The sequence below is a fragment of the Camelus bactrianus genome, chromosome 22 (genome assembly GCF_048773025.1).
Source record: "Camelus bactrianus isolate YW-2024 breed Bactrian camel chromosome 22, ASM4877302v1, whole genome shotgun sequence".
Taxonomy (NCBI): Eukaryota; Metazoa; Chordata; class Mammalia; order Artiodactyla; family Camelidae; genus Camelus; species Camelus bactrianus.
The window spans coordinates 14,768,595-14,781,594 of NC_133560.1; positions in this window are offsets into that span (position 1 = coordinate 14,768,595).

Sequence of the window (13,000 nt, forward strand, 5' to 3'; positions counted from 1 at the left end):
GTACCTCGTGTTACCATTTAGGTCTCTTTCTTCCTGCTAGGATGTGACTTACTTGAGGGCAGGAATTATGTGAAATTTATCTTTGTGTTTCCAGCTCCCAGCATGTAGTAGATATTCAATAAATGTTTGATGACTTGTGTTCTGAAGGAGGGATACTGCAGTGTTCTGTAGTTCAAGGCCTTCTGCACTGCAGACTATGACTTGGCTTCTTGCATATTTTGTTCACAGCCCACATCTCTCGCTCTGCTTCTCATCCTGGCTCATTGTTGGCTTCAAACCCTTCCCAGCCTCTTTTTATCTCAAACTCTCTGAATTTGGGATGGTCGCATCCCCGTATTTACGACATTAGACTCCTTAACTAATATGTAACTCCCTTTCCTTAAAGAACAGAATGAAAGCAGAAATGAAATCAGCTTTTAGAATCCCTTTTTGATATACAAGGCAGACCTCCCACTTACGACAGGTGCCCAGAAAAAGGGGATGGCCACGCTAAGTGGAGATGGTCTAATCCCCATCACCTTGGCTGGAGGATCAATCCAAGAGCAAGGATTTACATTTCTGCCCAAGGATCTGATAGCGAAGGGTTAAGAAGGAGACGCCAGAAATCATGCTGAGTCACTACCATATGATAAATCCATAAACTTTAAAAGCAGTCTAAATTGATTAAATACGGCCACAAAGAAAATTATTTTAAAATCGATAGTAAAAAAAAAAAGAATCTGTACTATGCATGGGGTGTTTACCACGTGTCAGACTCTATGCTAACAGCTTGACAGATTTCATTTGATAATCATGAGCATAAAAGAACAAAAAAGAGGTACAAGCATTATTCCCATTTTACAGAAGAGGACACAAGGGTTTTGAGAGCTTAGTGGTAAATTGGCAAGGTCAGATGGCTGATAAAGGACAGAGCTAGGATTCAAAGCTTACCTATCTGACTCCAAGATCCATGCATTTAATAGCCATGCTACCCTGCCTCCGATGTGTTCATATCACAACCTACTGACACCTAATGAGATTAGTTCTGTTGTCCTCAGCCACACAGCTGGTTAGTTTTAGAGCCAGGGCAAGAACCCAGGTCTCTAGACTTTTTCTTTAAACCCTCCAGCCTCTCCCATGAATACATCATACCAATATTAACATGTAACATGGAGTTACATGCTCCTGCCCTGTCTTCAGTATAGCTGGGTTTTTTAAAACAGAAATAAATTGAAAGCTGAACAAAGGTCACGGTCAGGGATATCAGCAGAGTCTTCCTAGGGGAGATAGGGATAGAAATTACTTCTATTTTTAATGCATCATGCCCACTTGATAGACCCTCAAGAAAATGATCCTGAGTCCTGCTTTGGCACCCATTTTTGATATATATTCCAGGAAAGCAACAAAAGGTAAGCAAAATCAGGCTGTTACTCTTATGTTTTCAAAATACAGTCATCCCTCTTTCTTAACCTACTATTTCAGCAGGAACAAATTTTGTACCTTTTATATAATAAACACACATTTTTTTTTCTCATATTACTTCTTGTACTCTAGCTCATTGGTTTCTTAACTCACCAGGTCAGTGCCTGTCCAAAATAAGCAGCACCAGATTCACATTAAACCATGGACACACATGCAGTCAAACTAAGTTCAATTCTTACTCAACAAACGTACCCAACAACAGACGACTGGATAAAGAAGTTGTGGTATATGTATACAACAGAATACTACTCAGCCATAAAAAAGAATAAAATAATGCCATTTGCAGCAACATGGATGGAACTGGAAATTGTTATTCTAAGTGAAATAAGCCCAAAAGAGAAATAAAAATACCATATGATATCACTTCTATGTGGAATCTAAAAAAAAAAAAAAAGACACAAATGAACTTATCTACAAAACAGAAACAGACTCAGACATAGGAAACAAACTTAACGGTTATCATAGGGGGGAAGGGGAGGGAAGGGATAAATTGGGAGTTTGAGATTTGCAGACACTAACTACTACATATAAAATAAACTGTATAGCAGAGGGAACTATTCTCAATATCTATAGCAACCTAGAATGAAAAAGAATATGAAACTGAATATATGTACATACATATGCATGGCTGAACTATTATGTGTATAGCAGAAATTGACACAACATTGTAAACTGACTATACTTCAGCTAAAAAAAAAATTAAAAAAAAACCTTCATGGGTTCGATACTTTGCTTTATAAAGTACAGTGTGATTTCACCAAGTGAATATTTCCTAATCTTTCATTCGAGTTTGATCCCTTTCTCTTTATCACTCAAAACACAAAGCCTTGCCTTCACCGTTCATCTTAAATCAATCTCAGCCATATCTCCAAATAGACATGCCACATTCTTGCTCCAACGGGAATCCTATTCTTCCTGGATTGTGCTCAAGTGGTGGCAGTTTCTCCTCCCTGTGCCTTCACACCACTGGGTCGGAAGACATGAAAGAGGGACATCTTGCTCCTTGTCACTGGTAGATCATGCTCCTTCAAGCTCTGTAAATATTCTCAGCCTTGAGTCTCTTGCCATCTGATTATAACTCACATGACCTCTCATCCACTGACACTGTATCTCTCTCCTGCCATCATTCTGCCTCCTTTCTGGATAATTTTGACTCCCAGCTCTCTGTCACTTACTAGGACTCCTCCTCACTACCCTGGTGGCGATTTCAGGACACACACAGGTGATGCTTCCAACACTTCCAGTTCTGTTGATGTGAACCACGCTTGCCATAGTTCTTGTGTTCTATGCAGCTTCAGCGACTCATGCTCATGGTCATACCTGTCAGTTTTGAGAACAACAACCCTTCTCTAATCTCCCCTTCATGTGGTCTACTTTCTCATTATCACTGCCTACTTTCATAGCTCATTCTGTCTCATGCCCTGACCCCATTAGTCTTTTGACGTCCATCGGCACCTCCACTCAGCTGATTTTATGACCATCTCTCACCCCATGATGCTCTCATTCTCATCCTTACTTAGCTTAACTTTCATGATGAATCATTATAATTGCTAGATTTACTCCGTGTACTCACTGACCCCTCTACTGCTTTATGGTGTTTGGTACTGGCTTGGTAAAACCACTGCCCTAAGTTAAATCAAACTCTTAACTCCTTTGTGTCTGCACATGCTATTAAAATGTGAACACACACACACACACACGTGTACAGGTACACACACATACACGTGCACACCCAACCATGGGGAGTGGTAAGTGGTACTGCCTTCATTTTCCTAGCAACTTCTTCTGACTTCTCTTCTCTCTTTAAAATTTAACACCTCCTCCTCCATCCTCCCTTTCAGCTGATGACAACAGTTCACACATCATTGCAAAAATGGAAGCAATCAGTAGAGAAATTCTACAAAACTCCATCACATATCCACTCACCAACCATAATCTGCCCTCTCTCTTTACCACAAATGAACTTCTCATGCTTTGCTACTTGTAAAAGAGATCCCCCATTCTTTCATTTATTATCAATTGACTTTTTCTTTTCTATTGGATTATTTTTACCCATCACACAACAGTTCTTTCTCATTTTTTTTTTAAAAAAAGAAAGCTCTCTTGACTCTCCTTCCTAGAGTTGCAGCAAAGCTCATGGAAATTGTTGTCTCTATTTGTGTCTTTAGTTCTTATCACCCTGTTTTGTACTAACACCACCATATTCAGTCTTTCATCGTTTCCCAATCTGAAATTTATTCCACCCACCTCAGTTTCAGGTGATGGAATTTACTGTTTCATTTGGGTCAAAAATCATACCTCCAGTTGCTCAGGCCAAAGTCTTGGCATCACCTTTTTCTCTTTTATGCCAATGTTTTCGGTCTCTTTTGAAGGATCCTCCTCCTCTATCCAACATACAAGGGCTCTCCAGAGTTTGCTCCTGGCCCCCTACTCCTCCCTCTCTGCCTTTCTGCTTGTGTGAGTTCATCTGGTTCCATGGGTATAGAGAGAGAGACCACTGTTATGCGGTACATTCTCCAATGGAGGTCTCCAGTTCAGACCTCTCCTCTAAGCTCCATTCTTAATAATTACACAGCTCTCCACATGACCCTTCTACTTGGGTCTCATGTTACTTAACAGTGCCCCAAACGGAGCTCTTTGTCAGCTCCCAAGTCCTAGCCTTTCCAAACAGTCCCCATCTTAGTAACTAGGAATCCATACAGTCACTTAAGTCAGCAGTCCTCGATGCTCTTCTTCACCAGCTCCTACCTTCAAACCATGTTCAGTATATTCTACTTCCAAAATGCATCTCAAGTCATCTACTCCTCTACCTTGAAGTTTACACCATTTCTTCTAAGTTCCAAAACAAATGGATAAATAAAATGCTAAAGAAGTCAAAGGAGTGGGAGTTCATACACAGTGAAAGGGAACAATATAGTTTCACTGAGGACTGGGCATATTAAAAACTTCTTTGACGATGTAAAGAAACGTGACGGATGGGTGGGTTTGGGGATAACAAAGGAAGCAAAGGAACAGGACAAAGAAAGACACAGAGGAGGAAAGACTATGCTCTGGGAAAAAAAAAAAAAGTAGTCCAGTTGGGCGGGAGCTGAAAATATATTTAGAGGAGAAGTGGGAGCAAGGGCTAAAAACATAAAATTGGACTAAGTTGTGGAGGGCCTGAAATACCGCAAAGGGACAGATTAAGTTGATTTGTGTACTTCCTGCCTTCCCAGTGTGCCTTGTTTTTTGTAACCATAAATGTGCATCAGCGGAAGTGGAAGACAGCCTGTATTCTGCTAATTGTTCTGCATTTCACTAGGGTCTTTTCCATTCTGAATGTACACGGGAATGCCTCAGAATATAGAATTTTTTCTGATCTTTTCTCCCCCCTATATCATCAATTATTAAGCAACACTCTATATTAGCAGAGCTATACGCTTATTATAACAGTAATTTCTTCCCCAGGATTATTTTCAGAGTATTTCTTTATGTACTGAGATATCTATCTTGCATGCAGTACTACCTATTTTGTACAAATACCAATAGCTGGAATACCACTGAGTTTATGATTACCAACCTCATTGAATCAAAGGCACCATAGATGGAGGAAGTTTTAAGAATATTTAATACATCATTTACTTGATTCTCTCTCCTCAAGGTGCCTTGCAGATTGTCTTAGCAGATGTGAATTCCCTTTCATCATGTGGAATGCAATTCTAGCCTTAGTTTGTTATAAATTAACAATCTGAAATAAAGTCCTGCATTCTGAACAACAGCTGAAATATTTAATAAGGAAAAAAAATGTCCTACCCTACTCAGAGCTAGCTTTTCTCTTTTGGTTAATGCAACCATTTAAAATGGCTTTCCAGCTTTCAAGCCTGATGGATTAAGTGTGTATATATGTATACATATGTATTTCTATTATACATATAGAGAGATACACATACTTCTATTCTAAAGAAAATAAATCATGTTTTTGAGAATGTAGCCAAATGATTTTTCACACCTGTAAATGAACATTTTAAACCAGCTGTATAAATAACAAAGCACAACAGAATGCAATCGAGAATCACTGCAGGCATTGCAAAATGTTAATACTAACTAAAAAATGAGAAGAATAATTCCAACATCTTCTCATCTGGAGAAGATGTATAAATCATAAAATAAGAAATACAAATAGACAACAAACACACGGATATAGTCACTCAGCCTTACTTGTATTCAAGTAATTCATAAAACCATTTTCGTCAATAAATAGGAAAAGTTCTAAGATCGCTTTCAGTGACTTCTGAGCACAGGTGTGTGCACCAGGTTATCTGCACTCAGTGCTGGTGCAAAGGGAAAATTCCTTTAATGAAACTGAAAAGGACTGTCATTCTGCCTAACCATGTACGTTCTAAATATCCCAGGAATTTACAACAGGAAAAGAATTAGCAATGTGAACAGGAATTTAGCTGACAGGATTTTTGTTCATCATGCCATTCTTTATTGCTTCTAAAATAAAATAACTTAAATGTCCATTGAAAGAAAATGGAGGAGATGTCTTATGCTACAAAAGTACTATCAACCCCTTAACTATTGGGGAAAATATTTAAAGCCATGGGGAAAAGTTTATAATATATTTACTGGAAAAAAAGAAGGCTAGATAAGCTTTATAAATTATGCCAACTCTGTAAAAATATTTGTATTGCACATACATGTATACACACAAGCACATACACTGAACAAAGTATGCACCAAAATATTAACCATGGTTATTTCTGATGTCAAACTACACATGATTTTATTCTTCTTCAAGCTTCTCTGTGTGTGTGTGATACACGCATGTGTATTTTCCCACATTTTAGACATCCTTTGCAGAAGTATATAATTTACACATATGTATATTCATATACTTCTACATATATATCATATATTAACATATATTTATATATATCATATATATCTCACTTTAGACATCACAAGGAATTCAAAAAATTGGCCTTTTCTAGCAATTATTAGTACTGAAGTGAAAATCAGTAATATTACGATTCCATTTTGAGAGTCCAGACGGCTGAGACTCTTTAGAAAGAGAACAACTCTTTGTATCAAATCCTGCAGAACCTGGTACATATACTGACTCTAACCAAAAAAAAATGACTGCAAGTACCAACATTTAATATTCATCTTAAAACATTAGAAAAAAGAACAAAATGTACTCCAAAAGTTAAAATGAAAGAATAATAAAGAATGAAATTAATAAAACAGAAAAAAAACTAGTATACATAATAAAGACAAATCAAAAGCTTAAAAGAAAAATAAATCTCTTTCAAGCTTGATTTTTAGAAAATGAGCAGTAAAAATATAAAGGATTTGGGATGAGAAGGGAAAGGTAACTATAGTTACTGAGGAACTTACATTACATGAGAATTTGACTTGCGAAGAGTAACAAGGATACAGAAACAGAGATAATCTTCAAGAAACTGGTCATCAACCCGCACGAGTCCTAGTCCATGTTCACCTACAACACTGAATGTTCCTTTAAAAGTAATATTATGTATCTGCTGTACATGAGAAAGTAACACAACATTGTAAATCAACTCTACGTCAAAAAATAAAAATACACTTCAAAATAATATTATGACCTGTCTTCCTTGTACACAGCAGTATTCAATGTTACTTTATTATTTAATTCCGTGATGAAACAGTTATAAGCACTGGAGTCCGGCTGCTGTAACACCGTGTCGCATGTGTGAGCATAATCACTTGCTCGGTAAGGAACATTTCCTGTACCCTATGAGCTTCAAACTAGATGCTTTCCAAATTTTAATGTTGTAATTACAAATATTCAGCATTCATGTGCTAGTCAAAGGTTAATTTTTCCTACGAAAATACTGAGAAGCAGGACTCTCTGCAGTCCAGAGATTGCTCGGGTCCTCCTACTTGGATGACAACATCTCTCTTGGGTATCACTGCTTTTTATTTTGTTACTTTCCTGTTCAAATATTTCTGTGTGGGCACGTGTTTCTGCGCTTTCATCAGATACTTCCTAAAACACAACCATTCCTGCTCAGATAAAACTCTGACTAGTTAGTTCTCTAATTCTTCTTGGTCAGACCATAATTCCTTAGCCTGAAACTCAAAGCTCTTGGTCCTCTGTTCTTACACCTCTATTATCAAACATCTGCTGCTGTCCAAGCAAATCACCACGTTCCCATTAGCCTGACCGGAGTGGGAATTTGGGGGAAGACAATGTTCCTGAAAAGCTATCATCACCTTTGCACCATGTATTCATCTCCCAACCACCATACACACTGGTTGTCTTTCATTTGGAACAGCCATCATCTCGTTCCCACTTATAAAAACTCTCACCCTCACTTACCTAACCTAATTCAAACTCTCTCCTTAAAGCTGCCTCCTACTATACCAGTAGGCTGATGCATACAATGTTTATTTTCTTATTTCTCTACTGAGAAGAGGCAGGACTTTCTCTGTAAATGTACAGGGGTGTTTGCTATCCTCAATAAAGAGCAAAGTAAATATGTTCCATCTATCCACAAAAGAAGTAGAAGCTGACGCACGGAACTGAGAGAAGTAAACAGGAATTGTATCAAAACAGAGTAAGGTGTGATCAGTACAGAAAGCTCTGAACGATGAGAAAGCCAGTCGATGCAGCTGCCACAAGATAACGGATTATCCAAACACTCCAAGGAGGGGCTGCAGCTTAGACTGCTTCTCCTGGGAAACAGAATGGCTGAAACAATAGTCACTGAACATTTTGTTAGCTATCTGTGTCACTGTAAAATTTTTGGATGCACTTGCAATATATACATTTCTGCATTTATGTAATCTATCCTATCTGTGTGTGGGAGTGTGTACATACACTAATGTATTACATGTGCCATAAAACGTACTCTAAAATAGAAATGTGAAGGATAAATGAAAAGAATAGTGCATTTAAATAAAAGCTTAAATTTTTTTCCCCCTGCAACCCAGTGAATCACGATGTTCAAATCCTATTTGGGAAACATGATCCCACCGATTTTAGCAAGAGGGTAGAATGAATAAAGAAACAAGTTCACTGATGGGGTGATTGGGCTTTGCTGGATGCAGGCTGAGGGGGGTCATCTTGAGGGAAGAGATCAGGGTTCAGAAGGGTGGAAAGATATGGAAGAATGTATCTTATGCTGCAAATAAATCAGTCTCCCCACCAAATCAGGTATTATTTCTCTGACGACTCAAACTGGTTTAGGGTTCCCAAGAGGCAAGAGTTCTAATGAGGGAACTGAGAGAAAGTGGGCCTTTTACATGCGTTCTGATTTACACGGATGGAACAGCATACTCGGAAGAGTGGCTTGAAGCTTTCAAGGTGACCAACAGAGTTCAAGTTCCAAGAAGAATCAGCACAGTTCTCTCTACTCTCCTCCTAAAACTGTGCACTACAAAATGCCTACAGAACTCATTCTGGCATTTTCAGAAATAGCCTTATGTTACCATCTCCTTGGAACTTGATCAATTTTTATTTCCTGATGTCTGTCCCTCTCAATAAACTCCCTTCTCCCATCTCCCCTCCATGCATGCACAACACAGACACACAAATACAAAGAGACACACAATGGCTTTGTGCTAACACTGAGCATCCAGCAGCCACTCCTTAACTTTTCTCAGAAGTAAAATAAGGATCCTCCATATTGAAGTGTCTCCTCATCTGTGATTACCGAGCTCACGTTCTGACAATATTAAATAAAACACAACACACTTTTATTGGCATCATATAAGTATGTGTATTAAAATAGGCATATTTAACCAATGTTAAATATGATATTTTCCAAATATCAATTTTCTTTTTCTATTAAAAAAAGATCAAAGATTCTTTTGGATTAGTGATAGTGCATTTCTTGCATAAAATGCACTATAAAGAAATACTTTCCGAACCTTCTCTTGTGCCTCGCTCTCACCATCGAAATCCATGACCCTTCTTTTTATGTTTAACGCAAGCAGAAATAGTCTTTCTGTTTCCATATTACTATAGAAATAGCAGTGTTGATCTTTTCTGTCCCCCTCAGGCCAGTATAAACCTCCACAAAGGGAGGTTCCAAAAAAAAAAAAAAAAAAGCCAGCTCAAATATTTCAGTCCCTTCCATTAGTAAACATCCCTGTATTTCAATTATCTCGTCTCTTTCACACCTGTCCTTGGGGTACAGAGAGAACCGGGAGTAAACTGCGCGGCGAGTCAGAGCTGCGCCTGACAGCACGTGGGTACCCCGCTTCTCCACGTGTGGAGGAACAGCATCTCAGTCTGTGGAGCCCCGTTCCTGACCCCCTTGTTCCCGAGTCAGCGTTCCCCAACCCCGCTCCAAGTCCTCCTCTCGTGAGGTGCTGGAGGTCTTCATCTATCATTGCATTTTCCTCTTCTAGCCCCCAGCCGACTGTCTTCTGTTTCACTGTAACGGACTCCGTACATCACTTCCTTGCCTGATCAAAACTGAGCGTGATTAGCACAAAGTCTTTCTTCTCCTCTTTAAATGGCTTCATCCTGAAAAGCCCTGGAGTCTTCCTCAATCCGTTGAAGTAGCTAAAGTTTTCCAAGTGGGTTCACCCTTCATCTATTTCCTAAAAGTCCACCTAAATACTTTTACATTAAAGTGACTCAAATATGGATGCTAAAATGAAAGGCTCTGGCTCTAATTTTTCAGTACTTCAGGGTATCTCCTTCAGAAGACCCCACTTTCCATCCCCTGGTTTGCACCCATTATAATTAACTTTATTAATTTCCAAATGAAACTGATTTTCATTTGACGCAGTTTTATCAGAACCCCGTTAAACTATTTTAGAAACTTGGAAAAGCAAAATGGAACCCACTTAACGAATGAGTCAAACTCATAGAAAAAAAAGAAGCCACATCGCTATGCTAAACACATGTTAAATTAAGCTAAAACTGCTGGTTTCTAGCTTTCTTTCTACCATTTTTTGGATCACCGATTTCCCTAACGTTGGTACACAGGTCAAGGTTGGTAATTTAAATGGCTACAAAGGCTAGGGCAGTGAGAGGAGTGGCTGGAGGGAGCTCCAGTGAAGCAGACGACACGGGGTCGCCTGGAGCTGTGATGGTCACTGCTTCTCTCCCAGTGTGTCCAGAGGGAAACCTGGACAAGTATTACCAGGTCTTGTATATTGCAAAGGAGGCCAGAAATGAAAATACCTAATACGAAATCTCCCATTCTTAAAATGTCAGTTACTCATGTAAAATGTCTTAAGCACTGAACTGACCCAGTAAAGTAACTCACTGGCTGGATTCGTCACCTCTGCTGTGAATGACTATTCCGAGACTCACTTCCCTCTACCTCTGACTTCTTTAACATTCCTCAAACTGTTTAGGGAATCCTTGAAAAGACAATTTTCTAGGCAGTTCTTTAGCTAGTACTGAAGAATGCTCAACATTAAATCACCAGCAATGTTTTTACCTTTGCGTATAGACATAGAGACAGAATACATACACATTTGCAAATTCTGTTTTATTTACAAATCTGTTGTTTGAAATTTTCTCCTTCTACTTGCGTGTCCCACTTTCAGAATGGGTAACTGAAATGTCTCGTTGGCTCTCACACACACTTCTCAACCCTTCTTAGTCTGATTTAGGTTCTGAGCAATCCAATTGTCTGTAGAAAAGTTATTCTAGCAACTTCCTTACCTTTAACATATCATCTATGTCCTTAATACTTGATTACATCTCTCCCCCCCCGTATTTAAATTTTATCTGATCCCTGACAAACGACAATTAAACTAAAAAGTGACCAAACAGTAAGCAAAAAAGTTAAGAATTTTCTGAGTCAAGAGGCTTCCAATCACGAACCGACAAAAACATCGTGCTCTCAGCAATTACTGCCTTTGCTCTTAAAGGAAGGGAGACTACAGACATCAGAAACTCAGCAGCTTAAAACCAAATGGTTATCCACCCAGCCCAATGTCTCCCCGAAGGCTTGGAGATTACACGTGTTAATAATCAGGCTGCCCTTGCCGAAAGTAAGGCTTAATGCTTCATTTTATTTATTGTATTTATTGAATGCAGCCATTGCTCAATAGCCCCTGGGAGCATTAACAAACATGAAAGAAACCACAAAGGAAAGAAAGAAATATATAAATAACGAAAAACCATGCCACTAAACTTTATAATCTGGAACATGCAGTCCTGGAAATCAGGTACATACTCTTAACTTCCTTCAGGTACTCTGTTCCACATTAAAGTTATGAAAGCATTGCTTAATTTGCCAAAAACCTGAATCTCTCAAGTCCTATATGGGTACTTTTGCAAAATACCAATCCTGTTGCTTCTTGCTCGTGTTTCCTGCCATGTGACAATGTGATATTCCTAAATTTGGCCTCTGCTTCTAGACTATTATCAGCTGTATTTTAACACTGTGATGATCATATATTTAAGACTCCTCGGAATAACATTCTGTAAGATAAGCTGTCCCTATGGCCTCCAGTATCTGGACTTCCAGGGAATTGCACCGGAGTTATTAAAATCAAATCATCCCTGCAGTTAGGAGTACACAAGACTAAGGACATGTGACATTTTGTTCGTATGTCCTTAATTTTTTTTTCCATCCATGATAACTCATTTCAGATTCTTTTTGATCAATGTTACTCTTTCAAATTTGCAAGTATCAAAAAAAAAATATAAAGTTTAGAAACACAACTTGAAATAACAGTCATCCAAAACAGATTAAAGTTTGGTTTTGTTCTTAAGGGTACGAGGCAATATTTACTTTAGCTTCCATGGAAGTTTTTTCCATAAAACTGGGCTGAAGAAGAAGTCATATCAACATTAAACGTACCAATATTACTGGATGTTTTTGTAGCTACTTTTGCTTCTATTAAGAGCAAAATTTTGAGCTCTGCTATAACTGTCTGGTGCTTATAGTAAGTTTTTATATCTATTCCAGGAATTCTCTGTAATTTTTACATGTGGGATGCAGGTGAGGAAAGGAGTAGAGTGGATTATAAAACACAAAGTAAATTGAAGAATATAAGATATAAGAGTAATAGAGTGGGGCAGAGAAAGAAAGCCACTGGTAGGTCTTGGGTGTGTTTACTTATAGGGCACTCCATGCAAAATTTATTCAGGCACTGCCTTTTGAAGAGAACGAAGAAAGACTGAAGAGACTCACCTCCTAAGACAAACGAATGCAATACATTGGCAGTAACAATCTACAGACATTGTCCCTAGAAAGACTGAAGAGACTCTCCTCCTAAGACAAACGAATGCAATACGTTGGCAGTAACAATCTACAGACATTGTCCCTGGCACCAAGGGAAATCCTCCCTTCCCACTTGAGTTCATACCTCGTGTCTCTCTATTAACATGCGGCGAATACCTGGGTGTGCTCACATTCTCCCGAGGAGACAGGAACATGGCAGGACTTATCCAAGAGGACACACAATCTAACAGCCTCTGGGTTCCACAAATACACTTTATACAGATCCATTATATGCCGAGAGCCAGCTTGCTTTATAAATGCATTTTGTGAAATGTAATGGAATTAACCTAACATTGATAGTTTCAACCTCAAAGTAC